A 22,160-nucleotide genomic window follows, 5' to 3' on the forward strand; every position below is an offset into this window, starting at 1 on the left:
CACGCGGGGGGAAGAGCCCACGGGAGCCCGGCTGTGCTGTGGGAATCTGGCCGTGCCATGGGAGCCCGGCCGTGCCGCGGGAATCTGGCTGTGCCACGGGATCCTGGCTGTGCCGCGGGAGCCTGGCTGTGCTGCGGGAACCTGGCTGTGCCGTGGGAACCTGGCCATGCCATGGGGGCTGCAGTCGGGTCCGCCGGGACCTCGCGGAGCGCAGCGGGAAAGCAGCATCAAAGGCCCGCGGCTGCTGGGGCAGGGGGCCGGGGGGGGCCGGGGCTGGGAACGCAGCGCACAGGTTTTCCCAGAAAGCTCTGGCACCGGCGGAGCGGCGGCCGCAGCCCCTCGCTGCCTCCGGATGCCGTGGCCAGATGGCCGCGCCGTGGCACGAGCCCCGTGCCGCCGGGCGAGCCGGAGCCGCCGGAGGGCGGGAGGGCAGCGGGCCGAGGCTGGCGAAAGGCCACCTCCACGCACCGCCTCCGCTCAGGAGCCAGGCGCCGGAGGGGAACAGGCCCGGGTGACGGAGGACAAGGACGAAGAGCCGGCACGGCACACCCGGGCCCCTCGCCCAGGGCCGGCCGGGGTGCGGAGCGCCGTGTCCCGGGCAGCGCCCGCGCGGGGAGGTGCGGCGGGGCCGGAGCCGGCCGCCGGAGCATTACTGCGTTTGACATTTTCACCTCCGCCTCCTGTTTTCTGCTCCCCTCCCACTTGGTGCTTGGAAACAGCTTCTCTCTCGCGCTCTGGTTTTCTTCCTGCATTTCCGGGCCTCATGGCAGCGGCATCGGAAGCGCCGGGCTTTGCATAACATCTTCCAGAAGGGCAAAGGAAGCCTCCTCCCCGCGGGCTCCCCGTGACGCCGCGTCCGCGGCAGGGCACCGAGCGGAGCACGCAGCGGAGTAGGCGGCAGCCAAAGCCCTTTCAGCAGGAGCCTTGCAAAGAGTAAAGCTTGGTTTCTGTCCTAAACCCTCAGCTCCTGGAGTCGTGTGAAAGCGCGAGACACTCGGCTCTTGCTGCTTCAAGCAGAAATAAGCTCCTAATTCCCTTAGCTGCAAAGAGGAGCTACAAAGACTCAGCGCGGGGCAGCGCGGGGCGGATGGGGAAAGGTGTCCCGTTTTGATCCCGTACCCGGGGCCCAGCAAGGCCCCAGCCCGGGAGCGTAGGGAAGCCCCGCAGACACATCCCAGCCCCGGCGTGGGACACACCACAGGGCTGCGCGGCCCCGGGTGGATGGACCAGGGCAAAACCCCAGCAAGCCGTCGCGGGATGTGGTTCCCCTTTCCCCTAGCAGGACCTGGAGCCTCAGGCGGAGCAGCACATGCTCCGGCCTCGGCCAAGTGGGAACCGAGGCCTGCGGAGGGGAAGTGACTTCCCCACGGCCCCTCGGTGCCCTAACCACGGGCGCATGCTTGATCCCTTCTGCCTGCACGCAGGTGTGTGCACACGCACGCACTCACACCTGCACCCATGCACGCCCACCCGCACGCTCACACGCACCCACGCCCAAGTGCCTGCGCACCGGTGCTCACCCGTCTGCACAAACACACCCATCCACGCGCAGGTGTGTGCTTACACACGTGCACATCTGCACTCACAGTCACACGCACCCCTGCACCCATGCACACCTCCTGCACACCTGCACACCCATCCGCAGTCAGCACGCACCCACACGCAGGCATACCCACCCACCCACATCCGGACTCATGCACAATCCCACATGCACATAGACACAAGTGTCTCTACACCCCTGCACAGCAGCATCCTTGCACAAGCATGTACAAACACACGCCTGCTCGAGCAGTCCCACGTGCACCTCTGGGCACAGGCACCCAGCACACATGCGTGCATGCATGCCCACGGACTCACACTCGTGCATGCAGCCTGGCACACGCAGACCGTGCCTGTATATGTGTGCACATAGCCCAGTGCATGCAAGACTGTCCCGGACACACGTGCACACAGCCTGGTGCATGCAGACCATCCTGCACACACGTGCATGCAGCCCGGCGCATGCAGACCATGCCGGCACACGCGTGCAAGCAGGCACCGTCCCCTGGGCCGGAGGGGTGCCAGCAGACGTGCCACAGGGTGCCGTGGTGCCCCGCGCCGGCAGTATCGAGCGGGCGCAGCTGCCCGCGTGGGGCGCGAGATGCGGGGAAGAGCCGCTGCCACCTCTCGCTTATCGGCGGCTCCGTCCGCTCCCTGCCCGGCCTGGCATTAGCCGGCTGATCTGGCTCGCAGCCTCCCTTAAGTCACTTAAAGGGGTTAAAAACAGCCGCGGTCCCAGCCCTGACCCCGGCAGACCCCGTTCGGCGCCTATGCCCAGCGCCGAGGCGTGATCGGGTGCTCGACGCCGTCCCCGGCCGCGGGGAGGTGCGGGAGGAGGCGGCGCTGAGCCACGGCCACAGGGCCGGGGGGCCGGGGGCCGGCACGGCCGAGGGGGACGTGGGTTCCCCCCTGCCGCCGCCTGCCCGGTGTGGAGGATACGGTGCCGGATGGCCACGAGGGCCCCGTTGGGGCGAGCTGCGGCGGCGCGGGCAGCTCCCCGTGGCCCCCTCGGCCAAGATGGAGGCCTGGCGCAAACATGGCGCCGCCGGCCCCCGAGGCGCCTCGCCGCCCCCCCCGGCCCCCGCCTCGGCGTGGGTGCCGCCTGCTCCCTCCGTCTCCCTCCTCAGCCCCTTCTGGAGGCAAAGCCTCCCTTTTCCTCCCCGTGTCTCCCCGGGCCGCGCTCAGTCAGGCCCTTTCCCCCCCACCCAGGGACCATGGCGCCCGCCGTCGCCATGGCAACGGGCTGCCCGCCATGACGGCCCTGGCGGCGGTGGCGACAGGGCCGCAGCCCCCACTCCGGCCCCGCTGCCGCCCCACGGGCCTCGGTGTCACCTCCTTTTGGTAACATCGGGGGCGAAACGCCGGGATGGACGGAGGGGGACGAAGCGGGAGCGCGGCCGCCCGGTGCCTCCAGGGCTGTTTGCCTCCCTGAGAGCGGCCCCCCGGCGCCCCTCTCTTCCCCCGAATATCCTGCCCCACGGCGAAGAGATTAAAGCGCAGCGCGCCCGGCCCGCCCGCCTCCCACATCCTTCCCTGCAAATTCCTCTCCCTCCTTCATCTCACCGGGGGAGCCGGCCTGCAGCTATCACCGCCGCAGACCCGGGCTCCGGGAGACCTTCGCGTTTTCCCCGCTGTTAAAAATAGCATGAGATTTATTTTCTGGCAGCATGGAAAGCCCCCGGGGCGTAAGAGAGGAAGCAGACAGGCTTCTGCAGGCCGGGGAAGGTGGGGGGCGGGCGGCGGGGGGAGAGCGAAAAGGGCAGGAAATAACCCCCCGGCAGCACCGGCCCTGCCGAGGGGAAAAAGCTCCAACGCAAACAGCGTGTGGTTAATGTGGAAACTCCCAGGGCAGAGACGGGCCGGCCCTGCGCATCCTGCTGTCCGGCCGCGCGGCCGCTTCCTGCTCCGGCGCTGCTCCCAGGGCTCCCGTGCCCCCGGGGGGCTTCTGCCCGCGGGGCTCCCCGGGGGTCTCGCTCGCCCTCCCCGCCGGCCCCCTGCTCCCGGGCCCCGGCTTCGCTCTCCGTCTCCCTCCGGTCCACCCCGAATCGCCCCTTTCTCCTCCGGCGGCTTTTGCGCCCTCCTCTCCCTCGCCGCGGCGGAGAGGGGCCGCTCCCCGGCGTCCACCCGCCCGCTCGGCCCCGCGGCCTCCTGTCCCCGCTTGGAGGGTGCTCCGGGCACCTCTGCCCCCGCAGGCAGCCCTGGTTCCCCCCCTCCCCGGCTCGGGACGTCCTCCTTGCTGCCAGGCGCCCCGGGGTGACCTTCCTCCTCCTTCTCGGGGCTCGTTCCTATTTCCTGAGGACGCTTTGTCTCTTTTCCCCCGCGGCAGATTTTTTTCCCCCTTCTCTCCAGCCCCTGCGTTATCAGTCTCGCTATTATTTCCTCCCTGTCCACCCACCTGCTTATTTTAGCCGCTTCTTCCTTCCTCCCAGCTGCTTTCTGAGCAGGCTGCGGCCGCCCGCCTCCCCCTCCGGCAGCCCCGGCGCTCGGGCTCCGGCCCCGCAGCCCTGTGCCCCATGCGCCCCCGGCCCGCCAGCATCCCCTCGAAATCCCGGTCTTGGCAAGCACAGCCGTGCGTGACCAGGAGGCGCCGGCCCAGAGCTGGCACGCTGCTTTGGCGTGGGAACCGGCCCTTTCCCCTCCATCCCGTCCCCAGGGTGTCGCTTCCCCCTCCGGCTGCGTTGTTCCCTCTGGCCCGTTCCCTCCCGCGCCGGTGGGATAAGCCCCGATGTGGGGGTTGGAGGTGGTTCCCGGTGGCGTCAGCCCTCCAGCAGCTGGGTATCGGGGGGCCGGGGCTGGGTCCCACCGGCTGGGCGATGCCAGGGAGCCGGGCGATGCCGGGGAGCCGGGCCGTGCCGACCGCAGAGGCTCTATTTAGGGCAGGGTGCCGCAGTCGCTCTTCGGCTAATTGAAGCCTGCGGCTGCCGTTTCAGGCTCCTTGGCTCCCTGTCCGTCGAGCCGCCAGCTCGGTTCGCTTGTCCTCAGCCTGAACCCTGTCTCCGGGCTCCGGCCCTGGCTGCGGGGCCACCTTCTCCCGTGCCTGGCTTGCCGTGCCCCTCGGCAATCCCGCGCGCCTCCCTGCTCCCAGTCGGCACGGGCTGGCGACCTCCAGGGCCCCTTCTGGCCCCTTTTCTGCAGCTTCCCATCCCCTCCTGCCTGCCTCTTCCCTCGCCACCTCCTCAGATCCCAGGCTGAATTTTCCCAGCAGACATTTGTCCCCATTCCCAGAGCGTTTCCGAGTGCAGGAGGCAGTAGGAAGCCAAGGAGGGCTCCCAGCATGAAGCTCTCTCCTGGCTCACCGCGGAGCAGGGAGATGCCATGATGTAGTTATTTATTTAAAGCAGCAGCTTCGTGGGGCGCGCGTGTCCTTCAGGAGCACAGCGGTTTGCCGAAGGAGAGCTGCCCGCCTCCCTCCGAGGGCCCTTTCCTCCGCCGCTGCGCTGCCAGCTCTCTCCTGGGATGCGGCTCAGCCCGGCAATGCCCCACGTCCGGGGGGAAGATGTGGCCCCCGTCGCAGACACCTCCGCCTCTGCCTGATCCTATCCGTGGAGCGGGGCAGAGTGCTGCAGACGCTGCTGGGCCTGGGGCAGAGCCAGCAGGGACACAAGCAGGACACCTCCGTGCCGCCCCGGCCTGGCCAGCCCGCTCCAGCGGCGGTGCCGTGCCCCAGAGCCACCTCCGTGCCGTGGGGCTGCCTCCGCCATGGACACCTGCACCGATAACCTTATTAACGGCAGGGACTCGCTGTGCGGTTTCCAAGGAAACCCCATGGATGAGCCGGCCGCCGGGGCCTCCAGCTGCCGTCGGCACGGCCACGGCCACGGCCGCGGCCGCGGGAGGAGGGATGGGAAGGGGAGACGGGCAGGACATCCGTCCCCTCGCCTTTCCCAGCCCGGCCGTCCCCAGGGCACGGGTGTGTTCGACTCGGCCCGGAGACGGGAGCTCTGGGCGCGGGTCAGGGTGTTCCCGTCCTCCCGGGGGCCGGAGCCTGCGGGCAGCTCCCGGAGACAATCCCGAAATAGGAGCTGTGGCCGCCCGCCCAGCCGCCGCGCGGACGTCAGGGCCGCCGGCGTCCCCGCGGGGACCGGCTCCGAGGGACACGCTCGGGGCCAGCCCAGCTCTTGGGGGACGCAACACTCCCAGAAATAGCAGGTTGCAGTAAATACCCGCGGGGTCGCCCGGGCTGGAGTCACCTCGCCCGCAGGCGGTGGGGACGAGGGCGCAGAAAGCACGCGGCTCCGAGCGCTTAGGGCTGATTTGGGCTTACTCTCCGCCCCGGCGCAGGGACACGAGGCGCTGCGCTGCGGGAATAGAAACGGCTCCGACCGAACCGTCCACGCACCCCGCGGTGGGGGCCGGCGAGGGCAGGCGGCGCCTTCCAAACCTCCCCGATCCGCTTAGGGACCAGCTTCCCCACGGCTGTGCCCGGAGCAGACCCTGGGGGTTTCGCGCGGGTTTCTGGGGTGACACCAGCAGCACCTCTCCGAAAAGCAGGGCACAGACGCCCCCGATATCCGTCCTGGTGAGGAGCAGTGAGAAACCTTTGCATCTCCTTCCTTCCCCTGCAGGAGCCTGCGCGCGCCCGTGCTCCCGCGGGAGACGGGGCAGGGCTGGAGTGGAAAACAGCCATCCGCCGGGAGGATGCAGGGCTTATCAGGGGGAGAGCGCTTGTATCAGACCAGCTGACGTAAGGGGAGAAACCAGGCCAGCTTCCCGGCGCGGCTCGCCTGCCTCCGCCGGCCCTTTCGGCTCGCCCGCCGCTGCGGGACGCTGCCGCTGCCTGGCCCCGGATCCAGGCAGCGGGAAGCGTCCTGGCGCAGACGGGAGGGCTGCGGGCCATCCGGCTGCCCCCGCGCCTTCATCCGGCTGCTCCCGCTCCTCCTCGCCCTGCCCACCCCGCAGGCCATGCCGGGGACAGACCCTGCCGCAGGGCTCCCGGCGGCCTGTGCCGGGTGCCCTTTCCGGCTCGGCCCTCCCTGCTCCGTCTGCTCTCGCAGGCTCCTCGCTGCCCTCCGAGCGCGAGGGCGAGCGCGCGGCCCTTCGGCGGGAGCTATTTCTTATTACAATGCGTTCCGGTCCATTGCCCTTAAGATCTGCATCCTTGGGACCTGTGTGACTGGGAATTAGATTCCTCTCGGTTAATGAGTTTATGCCAGTAAAGGGCTCTGAAGACGTAAAGCTCTGCGTAGGAGCCGAGCATCATTTTTGTTATTGATTTCCCTGCGCAGCCCCTGCGACACTGCTCGAGGACACGTATCCCCAGGGCGAACCCTTCGAGCCCTTGGAGAGACAGCAGGGAAGGATGTGACCCTTGTCTCAAGGAGAGACCGCAAAATCCTTTCTGTGTTGACACGTCTCCTTAAAGCTACCAGGTCTCTCGATTTTCAGGAGCAAAACGTCAATGAACGGAGCTTGCAGGACGGTAAATCCCTCCTTGAAACCAGCCGCCCTTAAAAGAGGAGGAAAGCGCTGCGAAGGGCGGCCGTGCGCACCCGCAGAGCTGCCAGCTCCGTGCGCCCACCGGGAATCGGCCGCTCTGGGTGTGGGATGGACCCAGACCCGGGCTCGAAACACGGACCGGGGCCGAGCTCCCCGGCGGCTCCCAGCGCCGAGTCCCACCTCGCGCCGGGACCTGGGGAAGCCCCAGAGCACCCTGAAACCTCGCTCACGTCCCATCCCACCCAGGTCCTGCAGGGCGGCACGGCGGGGCAGGGACCCAGCGCCTCCTTCGTCCCCGGCATGCCTGCGTGCCTTCGCTCCCGTCACTAGATCCCGTCGCTAGACACCACCACCTCTTCGTTAAGAGTCACGGGGTTCGTTAGAGTTGGTGTCTCGGAGCTGGGAAACCGATGTAACAGGAACAAGAAGCTGTGTATGGCACAAACCCACATCAAGGGCCAGTCGTACTTCAGCAATAACAAACAAAGATGTCATTCCTGTAAATAACGAAGGGCTAATTACACAATCCCGCACTAAGTGAAGATGAGATAAAATTGCTCCAGGTTTATTATACTTGGCAAATTCCCCCTTTCAGTAAATAATTACTGCACTCTAACAGGGCTCTTTTTATTAATTGATTTCATTTATTCTTGTCCTTTTTCTAAGACTTCAAAAGCGTCTTTTCTTTAGGATTGAGTAAATGTCCCCGTGCCATGTGCTGCGTGCTGGGCATCAATAGGAGATGATGCCTTATTTTTCAAATTGAACTGGCTCTTGCTTCAACGAGCGCTTGCCAGGGTTGCAGTGACCTTCACAAGCTGTGCATGTGCCACCACCTTGCACGATCCCTGGTCCTTCGTCCTCCCCGGGGCCAGGTCACCAGAGCGGCCAGGAGCCGCCGTCCTTGCGGGCCATCAGGGCTTACCTGGACGCGGCCGTGGGTGACCTGATCCCACGCTGGTGACAGTCCCACGCCAGCGGGAGGTTGGGTAGAGACCCCCAGAGATCCCTCCTGACCGCGTTTCTCTGCTGTGGGGCCGTCAGCAAGGTGGGACCAACCAAGGTCGCATCAACCAGGGGGCTGGGGAACATCTCTACCCTTCGCAGGGCAAACGCGACCCGCTGTTCCCTGTTGCTGCTTCCACGGCCCCGCAGGATGAACCCTCCATCCCCCGGAGCGGGGGGTCCCCGGGGAAGAGGTTCCCCCCATCCTGAAGCTGCAGGCCGGTTCTTGCCCTTGCAGCCACCTCTGGGCGAGAGTCAAAGGATGGAAGGTTGATAAAGGGCAGATGCAGCAAGGAGAGGAAAGTGCAGAGCCAGAGCTTCATATAAACTCCCCAGGAGAGGAGCAATTAAATATCTGCCGCGATTCTGCTGAACGCTCTGAAACGGCAGCGACCGCACACCCCAGCTACCAGCTCCAAAATAATTCACCAGGCTCAGCGTCCGCACCGCTGTCCCGCTCGGAAACCCTCTCCGCCGTTCGGCCATCGCCTCGCCCCCGGCCTCGGCAGAAACGCTGCGCCGTCACGGCGAAAGAGCCCGGCAGGCTGGCTGGACCGGGCCCGTCTCCGGCAGCCGGCGGTGTTTTACGCTTCCGAGGAAAGCTTGGAACCTCCATAATGCACCTAATAGCGCAAGACTGCGCCAGAGGGACGAGGCGGAAAAATCCTCCCGTCCCCAGCTGGTGATTAGCTCATGCCCTAAAGCGACAGCGCTCTTGGTCCTTGTAATTTTACCCTGCCTAGAAAGGCAGTTGCAGGGACGGAGGGGAGAAAGGCGCTCGGCACGGGCTTTGCCCCGTCCCCGCGAGCGGCTGAGACGTTTCTGCTCCGAAGCCCTTGGCTTTACAGGGCGCTTGGCAGATTCAAAGGCTCCTCAAACATCCCGCGCGTCTCTATCACCTGTAAAGGGAATTTGGCACCGGGGCAGCGCAGGGGATTGACGGGGCTGAAGGCAAAATCCTCGGCACGTCCCCACGCCCCGCGGGATCCCCGGGAGCGGCCGTGCCTGGCACCGGCCGCTCAGCTTGGGAGGGCGGCGGGATGGAGCGGCCGGGCGCCGCGGGGCCAGGCAGTGTCCCCAGGGACCAGCTCGCCCCCCCGGCCCCGATTTACGGAGCCAGCGCCGGCGCCGCGGGGAGCTGACGGCTGCAGAGCTCGTGGCCCCGTTCGACCCCTCGCTCCGGGCTTCGGCCATTGGATTTGCCTTCAGCAAGGCTTTCGCCTTGTGACCCGAGCGAGGGCACCGGGATGGCGAGGGGTTTTTAGGGACAGGGCCAGGCCAAGGTCGCACCCACGTGCCACCTGGGTGCCAGGGGAGGCCGCGGGCTCTGCCGGCTGGGAAGCGTTGAGCCGGGGGGTCTCGCGGGCAGAGCGGAGCCGAGTAAAACCCTCACGAGCGCCCGGGAGATGAAAGCGGCTCCAGGCAGCCCCGGCCCCGGGGCTGAGACGGGAAGGTCCCAGCACTGCAAAGGACCCAGAGCTGTGGGAGTCCTGGAGTCGCGACGTTCCCGGAGCCACTGAGTTCCTGGAGCCACAATGCTCCTGGAGCTGCGACGTTCCCAGAGCCGCCGGGTTCCTGGAGCCGTGATGCTCCTGGAGCCATGACGTTCCCAGAGCTGCTGGGTTCCTGGAGCCACGACGCTCCCAGAGAAGCCAGGTTCCTGGAGCCGTGACACTCCTGGAGCCACTGGGTTCCCGGAGCCGCAGGAGTCCAGGCTGGGGTGGGGCTGCAGTTTTGGGAAGCGTCCCTTTGCCAGGAGCTGCCGGAAGCGTGGCCGGAGCCTTTGGTTGGCCTGGGCTGGCGGCAGCCGCTGCAAAGGTCCTTGCCGGGCTCCGCACAGCCCTGTCCCCGCGGGTCCTGCGCGAGGCGGCCTGGTTTTAGAGCAAGCAAACAAACTGCCCCGGGAAAGGCAGGGCTCGGAGCCGGCCGACATGGCGTTTGCCCCCGCGGGCTGCGTGAGCCGCGGGAGGATTTCCTGGTCGGCAAAGGGCACCGCTGCCCCGTGGCCTGGACCCTCCGCGCCGGGCTCTCCGGGAAACGCCTGCCCGGGGTCACTTCCCGCACACGGAGCGGCCCCGGGCGCTGTGGGGGCTCGCTGGGTCGAGGCTCCGAGAAATCACGGGGAAACAAAAAGCTAAAGCCCGCGGCAGAATAAAACCGGACTAATTATTGGCTGGGGAAGGAAGTCGGGAGGGAGATGCTGTGCCGAGGCCGGAGGGCGGGGAGAGGAACTGTGCTATTCCCAGCTCCGCGGTTGACTCACCGGGCAGCCTTGGGAAAGCCACTTAATTCCTTAATTATAAAATGCATACATTAACACGTGCTTTCTGCAGCGGCTCGCGGAGGCTCTGCCGCCGGGGGCTGCCTGGGTGCGGGGCAGCCTAATTAATTGCAGTTTGCCGAGCGCTTTGCTGCGCGCGGAGGAACGGTGTGCCGAAGCCTTTGGGGATGGCACCGGTGCCGCGGGCCACAGCGCTCGGCCGAGCCTTGGGTCACTCGCGGCGTTAAACCGAGGGTTGTGTCAGAGCGGCTCAATAGGGACCCGCTGCTCGTTTATCCGAGAAAACGTGATGCATTTTACAGCATTTTCTACCCCACCGATGTTCTTGCACGGAGGAAACGATGCCTCTGCCGGGGTTTTCCTAACTTCAGCCATGGCCGTGCCAATTCGTGCTTTTGGGAGGGATCCAGCTGGGCCGTATCCCAGCCGGCGCTGCGCTGCTGCAAACGCCGAGCAATCCCACGGAGCTCCGTGGCTTTTCTCCCCGCTTTTCCCGGCAGCTCTAAGAGCGGCAGGCGGCAGGATGGGGCCGGGGTGGAGGGGCCAGGATGAGGCCCCCATCCCAGCTCCCCCGCAGCCCCTCCTGCAGCGCGACGCCCGCTCAGCCTTGCCCCGGCCGGGCGAGGGGGCCGCCGCGGGGCCGGGGGAGACGCCGTGGCGGCGGGGCCGTGCCTCTGCTTCAGGAAACAGCCCAAAAAAAAAATGCAGGTTAAAAAAATAAATAAAAAAAAAAAGCCCCACTTTTGGTTCCCGTTTCAGGAGCGGCGGCTTCGTCCCGGCGCCCGCAGGCACCGAGCCGGGGCGGAGGGCTCGCGGCGAGGCGGCGCGGGGGGGGACGCTCCCGCCTGGCGCCCTGCTCGTAAACCAGGAGAAGGGGTTTCTCCGCTGTTTGCTCGGCGTTTGGGGGATTTTTGGTGGAGTTCCCGCCTGCCTTCTGCCCCGCTCCCCCGCGCGGGCAGAGCCCGGCGGCGGCAGGCTGCCCGCGGCGCGGACGCCCGGGCGCGTCGAGGCAGGGGGCCGGGGGCTGCGCTGCCGCAAGCCGGGGGCGAGGGGGCCGCGGCCGCCCCCGCCGCGGACCCGCAGCTCGACCTTCCCGGCCCTCGCGCCGATCCATTTATCAAGGTCGCGGCTGTGGGCAGCGCGGAGCCGAGGCGATGCGGCTATTTCTGTGTGCTGCGGGAACTTCGCTGGCCTCATTCCCATAAATAAAACATGCAGGGAACAGCCCCTTCTCTGTCCTATTAATTCGGCACCCCAGAGGCCCGGCTCGGTGTGCGTTCAGCAGATCCGCACTGCCGGCTCCGCTCCCCTCCCCGGCGATCCTGGCTGAGCTCGGGAAGCTTTGAAAGCCCTAAGCTCTCCTGAAACGCAGCGTGTGAAAGCTTCAAGGGCACTTTATGGAAAATCCGTGCGCTTTCCTAGTCCCAAAGCCACAAGGAAGGTTTCCCGTGGGTCGGTGAGGGTTGCGGGACTGAGGAGAGCAGAGCTCCGGGGCCCCTGTGCTGCTGCTGCCCCAGCGCCAGCACTCCGGGCATCCAGCCCTGCTCCCACTTTCCAGGAGCTGGAGATGTTTCTGCCCACTGCGCCGCACTGGGAAGCCAAGAGACCATTCCCAGCTCTGTAGGAAGACACAGCCCCTGCGCCACTGTCGCAGCACACGTCTGTGGCACTGTCCGAACACCCCTGTGCTCCGCTGTCCCGACATCCCTGTGCTCCGCTGTCCCAACATCCCTGTGCTCCGCTGTCCCGGCATCCCTGTGCTCCACTGTCCCGACACCCCTGTGCTCCACTGTCCCGACACCCCTGTGCTCCGCTGTCCCAACATCCCTGTGCTCCGCTGTCCCGGCATCCCTGGGCTCCGCTGTCCTGGCATCCTTGTGCTCCCCTGTCCTGACACCCCTGTGCTCCGCTGTCCCAGCATCCCTCTGCTCCGCTGTCCTGACACCCCTTTGCTCCACTGTCCTGACACCCCTCTGCTCCGCTGTCCTGACACCCCTTTGCTCCGCTGTCCCGACACCCCTCTGCTCCGCTGTCCTGACACCCCTCTGCTCCACTGTCCCGACACCCCTCTGCTCCGCTGTCCCAGCATCCCTGTGCTCCGTGATGCTGGTTGCAGATCAGCTCAAACTAGCCGGTTTCTCCCGCAGTCGCCCCAGTCCTCAGCCGGGTGACGGAGTTTAATTATCTGGGATTTCTCCCAGCAGGGCACGAACCCACCTCGCTGCCGAATTTATCTCCTGCTGCTCGATTTTAGCTCTTGCTTTCGATTTCCTCGCGCTGGTGTTTTCTGCACCCGGGGCACCATGTCCGCACCTCCCTCCTCGCGCTGCCCGCGGGAATGGTGACGCTCCGGCTGTGGTGCCGTGGGCGGACGAGGTGGCACACATCCCTCCTCGGCTCCCCCGCAGCACCACGGCCGCCCGGCCCGGCGCCCCGGGCCCTTGGGCTCCCCGGCAGCGACGGCTGACGCCCCCGGCCTCTCCCCCGTCTCGCAGCCGCGGCCCCGCCAGTCGCACCCCGAGGAGATGGGTCCCCGGTTTCGGGCGACTCCGGCTCCCCCTCCCTTCCTCAGGAAAACTGGCCATCAGATAAAGGCATCCAAGGACCGGCTGAGAACAAGCAAACTCGTCTCTGCCCGCAGGCGGGCTGCAGCCCTTCCAGCCCGGCGGTGGCGGCAGATTTCCCCGCCGGTGAGAACGGGACGGCGCCGCCTGTGCCGCTCCCAGAGCCGAGCTCAGCAGCGGGGAGCGGAGCCGGCCGGGTCCCGTGGTGCCCCAGGAAGCGGAGATGCTCCCGGCACCGCCAGTGCAGCTGCCCCAGCATCCTGGGGATCTCCGGGGCCCTTCCCGTGGGCGCGGGACGTGAGTGCCGCGGAGGCAGCGGTGCCATGTCCGTCCGTCCCCAAAGAGCGATCGCCGACCCCGAGGCCCTGGGGTTTCTCCGGCCGGCCGAGGGCGAAGGGAGCCGCAGGCAGCGCACGGCACCCTCCAAAGAGGCACTGGCGTTTTCCGCTCCGGAGAATTACAGCTCGGGTTGGCTGACCCGGAGCGGGAGGAATATTCCCTCTTGGCCTGAACACCTGCCCCAGGGGCAAGGCGCTGGGAGTCCCCCGTGGGAAGCAGAGAGGAGCGGCACCATGCACCCGTGTGAGCCGGACTCGGCTCCGACCACCGAGGGCACGAGTTAAAGCTCGGGAAGGGTCAGACGCTGCAGAGCTGCTTCCTTTGCACTGCCGGCGGTTAATGCGGGGTGTGGAGCAGAGTTGCTGGAGCAGCCGTACTGAAAGCAACTGGGCCAGGCCCGGAAAAGATTTGGGAGCGCTGAAATTTTTGGACGGTTTTGGAACTACTAAATCCAGGGGGCAATAAATAAAGGAGATATCCCTAAGCCGGTCATCCATAATCACCTGCATCCCTATGACATTTCCCCGAGCCTCATGGGCTCTCCCAGGCTTTGCTGGCAGCAGCGTTTCTCCGTCTCCGTCTCCTCAAAGCCCCCCGTTAGCAGGAGCGCGAGAGGCCAGGGGAGCGCGGGAGCGCGGGGTCAGCATTCCCGAGGCATTCCCGCTGCCGCTGGGAGCCGCCGGCACGTGGCCTGCCAGGCAAGGCACAAAGGCTTGCCGGCACCACGGTGATTTTCCCACCCGGGGCAGCAGGATGGGCACCCGGCTCCCCCAGGCTGGGCTTTCCCAGGCTTGCTGCAGAGGAGGAAACATCTTTCCCAAGGCCGCTGGCTCAGGGAGGGATTTTCCGCTGCCTGTTTGCTGCCGCTGCAGAGGATGAGTCCAGCCCCGGCTCAGGTGCTGGATCTCCCCGGCTGTAATTTCACCCCTGGGCTCCTGTAACCTGTTCCCAGCTTCGCAGCACGCGGGAAACAGCCGGGGCCCTGGATGCGAGCCGGAGCGCAGCACAACATCCCCTCCTTTCCCTGCGGCTTCGCCCACCCCACGCCGTGCCGACCCCGCGGGGATCCCCCTGCCCCTTCCCTGCTCCGCGAAGCCAGCGGCGTGGGGCTCCGGCTGCAGCTCGCCTTCGCGCGGGGATGCGGCAGCGGGGAGATGCTGGGGTGAGCGGAGGGAGAAAGCCGGGGAGAAAGCCGGGGCGGCGGGAGGCTCCGGCTCCGCGGGGGGAGAGGCGGAGGGCTGCGCTCCCGCTGCGGGACGGCAGCTCGTCCGCGCGGAGAGCTCGCGCCCGACACCCACGTCCATAGGAGAGCAAGCGTCATTAGTTCTGCTGCTCGCAGAATGACTTGTTAATGCTAAATACTATTAACTGCCTTTAAACAGCTTCTAGTATAAACTAATTTATTGACGGCCTCATCACTCCTCGTGACAGGCAATTTAATATAAATTCAAATATCGTGCAAAATGCTTCTTGCTTACTTAATAACACTTTGCGGATCTTTTGCCAGGGTTCTCCTAATTTTTTAATTATTTTACGATGGGAAGCAATCGCACAGATGTACGGCTACCCCGGCCCCGGCTGAATGCCAGGAATGGCCCAGGGTGGGACAGCCCATCTCCAGGTCCCTGGAGGCATCAGCCGGCGCTTGCTCCAGAAGCCCTGCTCCCGCCTGATCCGGCTGCCGTTTGGGCGAGGAAAAGGCAGCCTGTGCGTTTGCTGCGGTAGCAAAATTAAGGTGAGCTCTCCGTCCCCCGCGAAGTCCAAGAGGGGAAGGAAATGGAGGTGGAGTCACCTCGCGCAGAAGGGCTGCGCCGTGCCCGCCGGAGCGGCAGCTGGAGCCGCGCACAAACGAGAGCAAAACTTGACTTACAGTATTTAACCTAGATAAGCCTTGAATGTGGCCTAAATTGTTAGGCAAACTACAAATTGCCTGACTAAACCCAAAACCACACTCCGCAGGCTTCAGTAGTTATATATATTTTAACTGTTGCTTCTGCGTTTCCCAAGCGTGGATACGTTGCAAGCGCTATTTATACAGTTTGCCTGAAACAAAGGGCTCCTGCGCAGCCCGGCAGTTTCTTTGGGTCCTAAAGAAAATAAAATCGCTGCAAACAGAAGAAGGTATTTCAGCTGAGTCTCTCTTAAACGCTGAGTAGTTTGAGACACTGTAGCGAAAAGCCTTTAGCTTAATTGAGAGCCAAATAAGATCTTTAACGATGCCAATGCTAGTGTGTTGTCAGGTGAATGTCCCCGTTTGTGTCTCGTGACTTTTGGAGAGAGAAACGAGTTTGGCCGTTTCGGAAGGGGCCGGCGTGACCTAGGCGAGGAAATCTCCATCAAAGGTTGCAAGCAAGAAGGACACTGAAGCTGGAGGAGGAAATGAAAGATCAAAATTTATTCTAAATGTGTCGGCATCGTACTGTTGGCCTCAGAAAAAAAAAGGCCCCAGGCACTTCTTCTTTCGAGACGCGCAGAGAGGCCAGCTTCAACAAAGACCTGCAAAGGGAAAAGACCTGATTAAAGGACACGTTGTCCGTCTGCCCGTCCAAACCCCAGAGCGTGGAGCTATTCCAAATCAATACCCGATAAAGGAGGAAACCTGCTAAAGGAATGAAGTACCAGAGCACTGAGACATAAAATACAAGAGAAAGCGACCCTGAGAAGAGCCCAGGACCACCAGAAGGACACCAGAGATCTTCAACTGCAAGAGGAGGGCAGTGTCACTGCCATAAGAAGTGCCCTGCTTGAGCTGGGACTGTAACTGAAACCGCCGGTGGCTTCTGGAGTTAAGCAGACGGGGCCACCAGCTGCCTCCAGGCTTCCCAACAGGGTGGGCAAAACCAGGACCTCGCTGCTCCCGGGCTGCCCGAGGGCTCTAGCCTGGGCAAGGTGGTGGCAGGCGCATGGTGGTCGCCGTCCCGCCAGGCACGAGCGCGGTGTCTGCTGGCCCAGGCAGCTCGTACCTTTGTCGTGGTCTCCAGCCAACCTTGAATGAACAAACGCCCGGGATCTGAACTCACCCAGGCCATGAAAGGTTTGGAGCGGGGCCTGGGTTTGGCAGCTCGGATGCTTCTCTACTTGAGCGTTTGAAAGGGAATGTATTTTTGGAGCGTTAAAGATCAACTGTTTCTGAATCTGGCCAATCCCTTTCAAGAGCAGCACCAAAGGAGGTCAGTGGGATGCGGCTGGTCAAATATTTTGTACATGACCATCATCTCTCACCCCCTCAAGTATTTACAGACCTGAGAGCATTTCCTGTTGTTCCCCCAGTCGAATAGCTGGTGTCTCTGCTTTCTCGAGCAGGACGGTGCCGTGTGCCTCGGTTAATAATGAAGAAAAGAAGGACCACCCCGGTACTGCCCTTCAGGACAGAAAAGAAAACTAGAGCAGCACAGCGCGTTTAGTCACACAAATGGAAATGGATTTACCCGGCAAGTGGTTAAACAGCAACGCGCAATACTGAGAAAAAATATGCGGGGGTGGTGGTGGTGGTGGGGGAGATGGGTGGAAAGAGGGAGTTTTATTCTCCAGGGTTTTTTTTTTCCAGTCTTCATTCACCATATTTAGTAGGCTTGTGACTTGCCCTTGCTAGCTCATGGAGAATTCCCCCAAGTGTTTACTCCCACAACCTAGCAAATGCCTCAATACACATCATGGAAAAAATACAATCGACATGTTCACTCCCACTAGAGAAGGAATTCTGACTTGCCAAGCACCGAGCGGGAGTATGTGCGTGTGAGAGAGAGACAAATACTGCTTCATTAGCTCGGCTCAGATGTGGTTTACTCCTAACGTGACCTGGTCAGGGTTGCACACCACCTCCCTCTCTTCCTCCGTGGTACAGAACCAGCTGACCTTTGATCCGGAGCAACACCGGCAGGAATGCGGGTCCTTTAACCCTTCCTTTGACTTCAGAGAGCCGGAGAGAACTTGGTTGACAAAGTTCGGGAATTTTCAGGGATCCAGAGCTGACGCGATGGGTAGGAGCAGAGCCCAGCAAAATTGCTTTCTTCCTGCTTTAATTAGAAAAGAGCCGGCTTTGGTGATGGAGGTTAGTTTGTACAGCGTATAGAGCTGCCGCTTGAAAACAAAAGGAGGATCTTTGCAAGCAAAGCTTACAGATCGGAAATCTTTGAGGATTTTTGGCACCTCTATTTCGGAGCACAAAACTTATGGGGGTGGGGGAGGAAGAGAGTAATTAGGCCACTTGTTTTTTTTTATCAGCGTGCTTCCAAACCCAGCAAATTATAAGGAGATACAAGAAATTATTTTATTAAATGTAACATCTACAATTGAGATATATATATAAGGCAGTCTAGAGCTGAAGAGGGGACCTGGAACCAGGATGCTGTAGGATTAGCTGTGATGCTGCAGATGAGACGCTGCACAAACGCAGCCACCCGGGCGGCCGTCCGCTGTCACTGCGCCCTTGTGCAACGTACGACGACCCCAACCTGCCCCAGCACGGGGGAGAGCGAGAGGGACGGCGCTGACAAAGACGGGCTCATTAACGGCGCTACCTTCTTTGAGGTCATTTCATGAGAGACCTCAGACACACACGAACACAGAGCAGATAGCAGAATATAAGAGCATGTGTGCCAGTACATGTGCGCTTAATTTGCGCAGCCAATTACTGTGATTAGCCACTAAGCATTTGCATGTGGCTTCATCTTGGTTTTGCCGGTAGCTGAGTATACGTTTGAGTGTTCATATATTCTTCATAAAGAAAGCAAAGGAAATGGGTTGGGGCGCTTCCAAGAGCTCTTGTGCTGCAGGAATATGACTTTTACCTGCTTCCCCAGTGGCTAAAAACTATCACCGGCATGATTAAAGTCCTCACCTCCTGCTGCACAGCGGTCGGGCTTGATGAAATTTGTGATCTGGCGGTTTGAGAGGGGCGGCATATAAAGGAGGTAGACTCAGCCTGAAAACACATGGTCTTTAATCTCTGACATTTCTCGTAAGAGGCGCATCCTTGGGCTTCTAACCTCTCCATTGCGCATCTTGTTTATGGCATTTTGCACACCAAAAATCTTGTGGACTACACTGATTTTTCCTCCAAGTCTTCTTTTTCTCTGCATTTTCCATGTGCATTCGCTTGTGACTTAGGGGGAGAAACCACCTCTCTTCTGGGGACAGACTGAGTAATTGCAGTATTTACCTAAAATACAATACAAACTTCTAATTAAGGGGGGGGAGGAAGCTACGTGTGATTGGCAAAAGAATATTAAACCTTTTCAAGTCTTCCCAAACCCTTTGTGCAGAACAGCTTTAGGAAACTCGGCCTGACGCCACCCTCCCCCTCTTTGAAAGCATTCCCCAGGGCAGTGCCCAGGCTGCAGCTGCTGCTGCTCATGGGGGAGTGAGTCCAGCCTGACACACACAACTAAATAAATAAATACTTTCTTCCAACAAAGACCTGAGGAAGAAACCCTGGGTAGGAACAGAATAAGAGAACGTATGTGCAGAATCTAAGGAGTTCGGGGATAACAGGGTAAGTCCTGTCTCAAGTACAGAAGCGCAAAGAAAGTCAGGAGTGTTTGCAGCTGCAAGCAGGTATAATATAGATTTTATGTAAAATAGATATATTTATATAAAAAAAAGCTCGATTCTCAATCAGCCCTTATAACCTACAAGTTCTCTACAATTCATGGCGGAGCCTAGAAAACAGACTTAACACATACAACTACAGCCTGCACCGCCAAGAGCCTAACACCTGCAATCCCAGGGAGGACAGTTTCACAGGAAAAAAGAGATTGAGAATTTAAGACAGAAATTTTGCTTGTGTGGTCCTGGTGTTCTCTGCACATGGGTGGCAAAGACTGGACAATACACGTACGACAACACGTGTGCACGCACCCAAACCCGTGCATGCAGAAAAAGTAGGTGGCAGTGGGAAACAGCCTAGTGACTACTTTGTATTTCGTACATCTAAGAAATTGTGTCCTTCATTGTATTAATAGACAACTTCTGCAAACTGTTAATTTGCATTTTAATGGAACTCTTTCTAGGAAGGTGTTAGTTGGACTCCATTGCAATATAAAATAAGAGCTAATTAAAAATATGCTGGAGTTAAAAGACACTTCATTTTCATTAATCAGCTTTATTCATATTCTTTTCCAAATTAAAGGTGTTGGGGGTATGTAGGAGGAAATGGGGGGGAGAACACATGACAGAATACCCGTTTGTTTAAATTACAGATAAAAAAGCGGAAAATATTTTTTTGTGTGAGAGGGAATCCTAAAGATTAAAAGCGCCTTGAAGAAATGGATTTGAATAAAGAGCAGGCATAAAAGTCAAGGCTGAGCTTGCAACAGCAGGTCTGCTTACTTGAAAGCCAGAGATGAAGAAAATAAGTAGGATGTGAGGGAAAGGGAACCACGGAGCAATTTTTTAAACCTTAGGCGCGCAATTATCTGCGCAATTACTGTGATTACACACACAAGCCAGTAACTATGCAAATAAACGGCCAATTCGAGCTATTCAGAGGTGTAATTCGCCTGTTTTGGGCACAATCACAACACGCCTATGTTGGCAGCGGGAAAATATCGTATTTTGGGGGCCAATTCCTGCTCTTACAACCGAGCAGCCTCACAGAGGGCAGGGCCCATCGCTGGCCGCCGCAGCGGCCCCGGGAGCATCCGCCACGCTGCGGGCCGCTCCGGCCCTGCCAGCAACCTCCTTCCCGGGCGGTTTCCCTCAGATCTCCCAGGGCAAAACCGCTCCGCTCGCCGTAACCGAGGGCCGCGGGTGTCCGTTAAACGGAGCCGCAGCCGAGGCCGCCGCCGCCGCCGCCGCCCTGTCACAGCGCCCTCCCGTGATGCCCCGCGCGGGTGAGTCCGGCCGCGCGCGCCAGCGCCCCCCTCCCGCCCCTCCCCTCCCTCACTTCCGGTGTCCGGCAGCGGCAAAGCCGCCGGCGGCGCCCCCGCTCCCCTGGCGCAAGGGGGAGAAAAGGGGGCGGGGACGAGGGGCGGGGCTTGCGGAGGCCCGTGCCCGGCGCCGCCCAATCGGCGGCGGCCGGCGGGGGAAGGGGGGCGGGGGAAGGCGGCGGCACGCGCCGCGCGGCCCCGCCCCGCCGCCCTGCCGCGGGCTCGCGCCCCGCGCGCCCGAGGGAGCGGCGGGAGCGCGCCCGGGCTCCCCCCCCCCTCCGCCTCCCCCCTCCGCCAGCTTCTCCCCCCCGCCTCCCCCTCCTCCCCCCTCCCTCCCCTCCCCTCCCCTCCCCACCCGGGAGCAGAGGCACGGAGTGACCGACGGAGCCACAGCTCCGGCCGCTCCGAGACCCCGCTCCCCTCCATGGGGCCCAGGTAAGCGCCCGCCCCGCCGCCCCGGGCCCCGGCGGTCAGCGGGGGCCGCCGCCCCCCCCCTTCCCCTTCCTCCTCCTCCTCCTCCCCCCCCCCCGGGGGCGGCCCGCGCCCCCCTGCCCTGCCCGCCCTTCCCCGCCGCGCCGCCGCCTCGCCGGTGGCGATGCCCCCCCGCCACCTCCGTGTCCCCGGGGCAGAGCCCGCCGCCCCCCCCCCCCCCGCCCCGCTCCCCGCCGGGGGGGCCGGGCCGGGTGCGCCCGGCCGCCGAGGGGGGGCCCGGTGCCTTCTTTGGGACGCGATGTCTTATTTGGTGTGGGTGGATGGCTTAACTTGGTAAGTGGCAGGGTTTAACCCCCCTCCCCCCTTCCTCCCCCTCCCCTCTCTCCTCCTCCCTCCCCCCCCCCCCTCCCTGTAACCTCCAAAAGGGGAATTTTCCAGCTGGTAATTTCTGCTGCGTCAACACCCAGCTCAAGGGAGAGGAGAAGAGACAAGGGGGCATTTTAACAGCAGCTCCACTTGCAAATGGCAAGGCTCAGTCCTGGCTCCAGAATTAAAACCCTTTCCGCCCCCTAAAAACCAGCATCTGTGCAAGTTGGACCAAGAGTTTGTCAGGAGTGTGGTTCAAAACTGCCTGGAAAAAGGGATGAGGTAATAATACTGGTGAAGCATGCTGCATTTCTCTCTTTCTGTCTCTTTCTCTCTCTCCTCTCTCTCTCTTTTTTTTTTTTTCTTCTTAAGCCAGGCCTGTTTTGGGTTATTGTCTCCCCCTAAAGCCAGGCATAGATCGCCTGGCCTTGCCTCCATTTTAATTGCAGGCTGAAATGGGGGAAGTGACCCTCTTTAAAAAAACAAACAAACAACAAAAAAAAAACCCTTGAAAAATAATGCTGTTGCTTTTGGTGGGCATAGGTGATTTTTTTTTTAATAAGGCTGTAACAAGTGCAAAAGTGGCTGGAAATGTTTCTCTGTCATGGTGAGAAACTAGTGAGGCGTCCTCCCCCCCCCTCCGTCCGCCCCTAAAAAAAGTAAATTGTACAATTTGGCGGAGGGGAGAGGGAGAGGTGTGCGGAAAGGTGCGCGCAGCAGCAGGGCTTGTGCGGCTCGATTGCCTTTGTGTCTCTGTAAATAGACATGTCAGTTCCCAAAGTAATACAAGTAGTGTCTGATAACTCAATCCCGGATGACAAATAGAGAATGGAGCAGATTTTCAAGACTCTAACAGTGGGAGGATTTCTCTTTTTAAACAGGGGGGAAAAAAATGCTGATACCTCCCGAGGAGGTGCTTCGCTGGTGCGTTATTGTGAAGCTGAGCACTCTGAAGAAACCCAAATATTTAAAAACAATATTTATTTATTTATTTATTTATTTATTCTACACCTGACGAGGAAAAGACAAACAAAGGAGAGTTTAACAGCTCTTTAATGAATTCCTCATGCTTTTTATTTTGCAATCTCAATGATTCATTTGGCGTGGATTGCAGGGTCGGATTATTATCAGCATTGTTTGAGGCTATGCTAATTAGGAAATGTGTTTTGCAAACACTGTTATTGTAGATACCTGCACCAAAGTTCTTATATGCATTTTAATTGCATCACTTGTATCATTTTTAGCATTTAGTCAGTGGAATATAGATCTAGGTCTCAGTTCTTGCACTCGATAAAGTATTTATCACAAGTGTGGATTCTGTGTGTACAG

The 22,160-nt window shown here is 61.4% G+C and overlaps 1 protein-coding gene and 1 long non-coding RNA gene across 9 annotated transcripts in view; one reads left to right on the forward strand and one right to left on the reverse strand.

Moving 5' to 3' along the window:
• Window positions 1–15,539: 15,539 nt before the first annotated feature.
• LOC106493211 (uncharacterized) lies at window positions 15,540–17,604 on the reverse strand. Its single transcript, XR_001294115.2, has 2 exons — window positions 17,020–17,604; window positions 15,540–15,660 (listed from the first exon to the last, which is right to left on the reverse strand). It is a non-coding gene; the product is annotated as an uncharacterized lncRNA (long non-coding RNA).
• A 2,771-nt stretch (window positions 17,605–20,375) lies between these two features.
• ZBTB46 (zinc finger and BTB domain containing 46) overlaps window positions 20,376–22,160 on the forward strand; it is a 57,884-nt gene continuing 56,099 nt past the window's right edge. For 6 of the 8 annotated variants that reach the window (XM_067307892.1, XM_067307883.1, XM_067307887.1 and 3 more), the window contains exons 1-2: window positions 20,376–20,468; window positions 20,891–21,113. The gene's annotated coding sequence lies outside the window, so the exon portion shown is untranslated. Of the gene's footprint in view, window positions 20,469–20,779; window positions 20,799–20,890; window positions 21,114–22,160 lie in introns of those variants that run through there. The other 2 variants (XM_067307885.1, XM_067307884.1) reach the window with 2 other exon arrangements.

Source organism: Apteryx mantelli, chromosome 18 (genome assembly GCF_036417845.1).
Source record: "Apteryx mantelli isolate bAptMan1 chromosome 18, bAptMan1.hap1, whole genome shotgun sequence".
Lineage (NCBI taxonomy): Eukaryota > Metazoa > Chordata > Aves > Apterygiformes > Apterygidae > Apteryx > Apteryx mantelli.